This window comes from Nannospalax galili, unplaced genomic scaffold (genome assembly GCF_000622305.1).
Source record: "Nannospalax galili isolate Female #2095 unplaced genomic scaffold, S.galili_v1.0 scaffold229, whole genome shotgun sequence".
In the NCBI taxonomy this organism is placed as follows: Eukaryota; Metazoa; Chordata; class Mammalia; order Rodentia; family Spalacidae; genus Nannospalax; species Nannospalax galili.
In genome coordinates this window covers 530,769-537,070 of record NW_008360328.1, presented here as the reverse complement: position 1 = coordinate 537,070, position 6,302 = coordinate 530,769, and the positions used below count along the sequence as shown (strand labels likewise).

General features: G+C 49.0%; 1 protein-coding gene across 5 annotated transcripts in view; it reads right to left on the bottom strand.

Annotated features, from left to right (window-relative positions):
* Nlrx1 (NLR family member X1) overlaps nt 1-2,375 on the bottom strand; it is a 15,340-nt gene extending 12,965 nt beyond the window's left edge. Inside the window, exon 1 of one of the 5 annotated variants that reach the window (XM_008825978.3) lies at nt 2,314-2,375. The gene's annotated coding sequence lies outside the window, so the exon portion shown is untranslated. Of the gene's footprint in view, nt 1-749; nt 2,291-2,313 lie in introns of those variants that run through there. The other 4 variants (XM_029560121.1, XM_017796342.2, XM_029560119.1 and 1 more) reach the window with 4 other exon arrangements.
* Nucleotides 2,376-6,302: the final 3,927 nt, after the last annotated feature.

Genomic DNA, 6,302 nt, shown 5'->3' with positions numbered 1-6,302 from the left:
ATTCTGGGGGCTGGAGAGATGGCTCAGCAGTTAAGAGCACTGACTGCTCTTGCAGAGGACCTGAGTTCAATTCCCAGCACCCACATGGCAGCTACAACTGTCCTTAACTCCAGTTCCAGGGGAATCCAAAGCCCTTTTCTGACCTCTACGGCATTGCACGACACAGTTGCACTCACATATATACAGGCAATACACTCATACACATAAAATAAAATAAAAAATAAATAAAATAAATTTCCCCCCTGAGCTGAGGACCGAACCCAGGGCCTTATGCTTGCTAGACAAGCAGTCTACCGCTGAGCTAAATCCCCAACCCCATAAAAAAATATTTTTAAAAAGAGCACTGACTGTTCTTATAGAAGATGGGGTTCGAATCCCAGCACCCACCCGGCAGCTAACAACCATCTGTAACTCCAGTTCCAGAGGAGCCGATGTCCTCTTCTGTCCTCCTCAGGCACTGCATGCCACAGGTGCACTTATACACATGCAAGCATAACACTCACAAGACTTAAAGTAAATTATAAAAATTTAAAAAAATAAGAGTGCAAATGGATAGTTATTGCACAGGTGGCCCTCAAACGTCCCAAATACCCCCCCACACCCTTACCACATAGCAGCTAAAGAGGGGCCAGCTCCCAAGAGAGGCTCAGCTTTTCCTCAGATACCAACATGTTTGAAGCCCTGGCCTAGCTTCCAGATCAACTCAGCAAGGATAATCTCAGTCTGAGTGATTCCATTTCATCTCTTACCAACTCTTGCCTCTCCCCTGAGGTTTCACAGCAACCTTGAGTTCCAGCCTACCCCACCTGCTTTTAGGTTCTTTATTTCACTTGACTGCTAGCAAACTCAGATGGGAGTCCTGTGTTCATTTCCAGTGGCTTTTGTGAGCCTAGATTTTTTTTTCCCAATCATAATTATTCATTTCCTTCTGCCTTTGTTCCTCAGCCATCAGGTCCTTTTAGCTGAGTTTTAATGGTTTTATCACTTTATCTTCTCTCTTTTATATAAGCTGCCTTTGAGGCTGGCATAAATAATAAATGAATAAGTGAATGAACTTCCTCTTTGACATAAGGACAGGCTGTCTGCTCCACATTTCACCAGGGCCAGCGAGGCCTCATCAGCCCCCTCCCCTTCTAGTCACTCTGCTGCAGAGCTTCTCCACACCCTGGATTCACACTGGAGCCCTGGCCTTTTTGTTCAAGTTCCTCCTCTGCCCCTTCAGGTAGTGGGGACAGTCCTACAGACCCCTCCCTACTGCTTTGCACCAGCCCCTTACCTGCATTACCTCAGTACTTACTCGGACCCCTTCCAGGACTTAGGGGACCCTCATCTCATAGCCTCTGTGCCTTCACTCTCAGCCTCCCTAAACTTTTAGGTGACTTATAGCTACAAACACCAGGCCCATCGAGCTATTTTTCTAAGTTTGCCCCAGTAGCTCACACCTCATCCTCCGGGCCTACTGTATTCTTGATGTCACTTCCTAACTTAATTCATGCACATTCCTTCCTTGGCATCAAATGACCTTTCTCCTTCATCAGAATCCCTGACCACCTTTGAAGATCCCATTCAAGATTCTCTCTCCTGGGACGTCTCCTCGGGTCCTCTGAGCCCCCTGAAACGCTGTGCTCGGCCGCCCTCACTGACAGCAGGTCTGAAAGGGAGGGCACATTTGAGAAGCAGCTGAATTGGGCAACCTGCATTAGCAGAGTTAGGTAGAGCAGGAGCTGGCTGGGGTGTTGCCTGAGATCAAAGCAGAAGTCCCAGGGGCTGCTGCAAGATCCTGAAAACCTGGCAAAACTCAGGACTACCATCAACTCCAGGTCCACCGAGTTAAGATGAGACACCAAGGGTCTGGGGCAATTCTCTGATCACTCAGTTATCCACGGCATTAAGCAAAAGCACCCGCACAACTAGGAAAGTGCAGGCCCCGTTCCCACTGGTGCAGAACTCCCCCGCCAGACCGGTCCCAGACAGCTCTGCCACTTTCTCTTGGCTTCGGGGGACCAGAGTGGAGAAGCTGCCAGCACGCCCCACATTGTGCGCCCAAAGCTCGGGCCGAACTCCCAGTGCCACTTGCCCGGTCCTCCAAACCCCCGCAGCCGGCTCCTGCCCCAGCTCAGTGCAGCTGCCCAGCCGGGCGGAGGCACAATGGAGCCGGCTCGGCCTTTACCCCTGGCTGCCCAGCCCCGGGTGCCGGTTGCCGAGGCCCTGCCGGGCGGAAGCCGAAGTCTCCCGCTGGCTCCCAGCATCCCCGGCTCTCTAGGTGCCGCGCTTCCTGCCCGCCTCCGCCCGCCTGAGCGCAGCCGGGCCCACCTAGGCGCGCAACCGGGAAGACGCTCGGGCAACGGAGTCCGGGCAGGAAAGGGCCTGCGAGGGCAGGCGCGGGGCGGGGACTGCTGCCCCACCCAGCCCTGCCAAGGGCCGCCGGTACTGCCCCCTGCAGGTTCCCAAGCGCCAGGCCCAGCCGATGACCTCATTAACCACCTCCCAGCCTGGGCTTGCTGATACACCCATTTTACCAGATGAAGACACCAAAGCATAAGAGGGTGAAATAACTTGCGCAGGTTTTCCCAGGTGGGAAGTGACAAGTCAGAACCAGAATTCCAGGTCCAGGTCTTTCTTCCTCAGCCCAGGTCCCTTCTAAAACATCATCTCCAGAGCTTCCTTCTCTCTATTCCTAGTCACCTCCACAGCTTACCTTCACGCACAAACTTGATCCCTTCTTGGGTCCTTCCTTCTGTGTCATTCAGACCCAAGATCTCTAGGGGTGGCCTCTGGTCACTTTGGCCAGGAAGGAAGAAAAATGGGGACTGATAGGCAGCTCCCACCCCAACCTGCTCTTCCGGTCTAACATCCTGTCATGGTTTAGCCTTGGGACTTCTGGGTCCTCAAAACCCCCACCCTTATCCCTGAGCTTCCATTCAAGGAACACCCAAGGCTCACGTAACTGAGATGGCAGAGCTACCTATGACTCCCAGTCAGGACACGCCTCCACATGCAAACATAGGTGTGCAATGTGCCTATAACAGAGGTGTGCAATAGGGTATTCAAGAGAAAGGCTCCCCAGGGCAGGGCTGGGAAGAGGCTTTTCCATCCAGACAGAAGACAATAGTGATATTTCATTTAGATGATTGTCCATTCATTCACTGTGTGGTGCTGGGCTAGTACTAAGCACTCACTCCCACAGGTCAGGCCTGATACTGAGCCCTGGGCTGTCCACCAGAACAGGGCATGCAGGGAACCTCCACCATGTTCACAATGGTTGCTCCTCAGGAGCAGAGGCAAAATGTCAGAAAGAAGACTGGTTGTTGAGGCCCGTGCCTTTAATCCCAGCACTCAGGAGGCAGTGGCAGGTGGATCTCAGAGATCCGGGCCAGCCTTGTCTACATACTGAGTTCCAGGCCAGCTAGGGCAACAGGGAGACCTTGACTCAAAAAACAAACAACAGCTATAAAATGTTAGGAAGAGGAAGTTACTACCTGCTTCTAGCAGAGGAGATGACATTTGAACTGGATGTTAAAAAGTAAGTCAAGCCGGGCGTGGTGGCACACACCTGTAGTCCCACCACTTGGGAGGCAGAGGCAGGTGGATCTCTGTGAGTTCAAGGCCAGCCTGGTCTACATAGTGAGTTCCAGGGCAGCTGGGGCCACAGGGAAACGCTGCTTCAAAAAGACCAAAAAAAAAAGGGGGTGGGGGGGTCTGGAGAGATGGCTCAGTGGTTAAGAACACTGTTCTTGCAGAAGATCCGGGTTTGAATCCCAGCACCCAGATGGCAACTTAACAACTGTCTGTAACTCCAGTTCCAGGGATCCGATATAGCCTCTTCGGTCCTCTGAGGGCATTGCACAACATGGGTGCACTCACCTACATGCAGGCAATACACGCATACACACAAAATAAAGATAATAATAAATAAAAAAATTTTTTTTGGTCTTTTTGAGACAGGGTCTCCCTGTAGCTCTAGCTGCCTGGAACTCACTCTGTAGATCAGGCTGGCCTTGAACTCACAGAGATCCACCTGCCTCTGCCTTCCAAGTGCTGGATTAAAGGTGTGTGCCACCACGCCTGGCTAATAAAAAATATATATATTTTAAAGTAAGTCAGAAGAGCATTCTGGACAGCAGGGAAAATGGCACATTTGCATTTAAGAAAAGTTCTTCCAGGTTTGTTTAATGGGGATGAGCATCTCCATGGATGTGCACTCAGGGGTGGCATTTAGGGCCTAGAGGCCTCCTCTAGTTTCATTCCACTTACTTAGCCATGGGAAGCCAGCTGTCACCTGGCTGCAGTGATAGGACATTGCTCAGAGCAAACCATTCCCCTCCCCTGTGGGTATGACAGCCATGTGGGTTTTATTAACATATAATTTGACTGGCCTCTTGCAGACAGAGAGCTGTGAGTCATGCTGTGGGTATGTCCTCTGTTGTCCAACCTCAGGATGGAGGTCCAGGTAGAAGACTGTCTTGGTCAACTATACCCTCCAGCACTGTGCACAGGGCCTGACACAGAAACGGAAGCATGCTGAGAACCTGATCGTTAAGTCCAAGCAGGTGGGCACATCGGGAGAGAAGGCCCATTTCCAGGCATACCTGAGTTGGCAAAATGCACTTATGCCCAAATGGACAAGTTACTGGAACTAGTGGGAGCCAAAGCAGGTGGGTCACAGAAGTAAAAGCACAGTGTCTGGAGAGCTTGCTTGTCACTTCTCCCTCAGTTTCCTTTGCTGTAAAAGGAGATGGTAGTGCTAACCCTAGTCCCCTCAGAGGGTTGCTGTGGGAATCTAAAGAGCTCTCTTTGTGAATTTGTGAACCATTCCTTAAGTATTCTCTGTGCCTGACTGACCCTTGCTGGCTTTAGAATAGCTCTTTGCTTTCTTTATTCCCTGTGGAATTTATAAATCAAATGCTTTGAATTTTAAAATGTTTTATTTTGACAGGTATAGTGGTACATGCCCTTACCCCCAGCACTTGGGAGGCAGAGGCAGGTAGATCTCTGTGAGTTCAAGGCCAGTCTGGTCTACATAGTGAGTTCCAGGCCAGGGGGCTACAGCAAATGCTTTGAATTTTAAAATGTTTTATTTTGACAGGTATAGTGGTACATGCCCTTAATCCCAGCACTTGGGAGGCAGAGGCAGGTAGATCTCTGTGAGTTCAAGGCCAGTCTGGTCTACATAGTGAGTTCCAGGCCAGCTGGGGCTACAGGGAGACCCTGTCTCCAAAAGACCAAAACTAACTAACAAATAAATAAATGAATAAATAAATAACAAAAAGTTTATTTCTTCCAGAATGATTTACATTTTGGGTTGGAGTATAGCTCAGTGATAGAGAGTACATGATTAGTACTGGGAGGCGAGGGTTACATTTTATTTATTTAGACCAGGCTGGCCTCAATCTCACATAGATCTGCCTATCTCTGCTGGAACTAAAGGCATGTCCTACCATGCCCAGCTTTTTGTTTGATTGTTTTGGAGGGATTTTTTTTTTTTTGAGGATTTACATTTTAAAAGAACAAGTAGAAGGGTTTTGAAGCCGAGGCCTGTAATCCTAACAATTTAGGAGGCTGAGGTAGAAGAGTTACAAATTCAAGACCTTCCTGGGTTACAGAGTCAGTTCAAAGCCAACCTAGGTAACCTAGTAAGATTTTTGCCTCAAAATTTAAAACAAATTTTTAAAGGGATATGATTCAATGGTACAGTGCTTGCTTAGCATTTGCAAGGTCCTAGGTTCAACTCCATAAGTAAATAAATAAATACAAAAGAGAAAGAGTAAAGAAGAATCTGAAGGAAAATTAGTTCATAGTAGTGGCTCATGCCTGTAATACCAAGATTTAGGCTGAAGCAAGAGGGTTTCTTGGAGTTCAACGGAAGCCTGGGTTACATAGTCAGACCATGTCTCAAAAAGGAAGGGGCCTAGAGATGTATCCAGTTGGTATAGTGCTTGCCTAGTATGCACAAAGTCCTGGATTTGATGCCTGGGACTGATAAACCAGGTGTAGTGGTACATGCCTATAATCCCAGGACTTGGTGGGTGGAGTCCAGAGGATTAGAAATTCAAGGTCATGGGGCTGAAGAGATGGCTCCGTGGTTAAAAGCACTGACTGCTCTTGCAGAGGACCGAGGTTCAATTCCCAGCACCCACATGGCGGCTATGAACCCTCCTTAACTCCAGTTCCAGGGGAATCTGAAGCCCTCTTCTGACCTCCTTGGCATTACACAACATGGGTGCACTCACATACATGCAGGCAATACACTCATACACATAAAATAAAAATAATAAAGAAAATATTTTTAAAAAAGTTCTGCC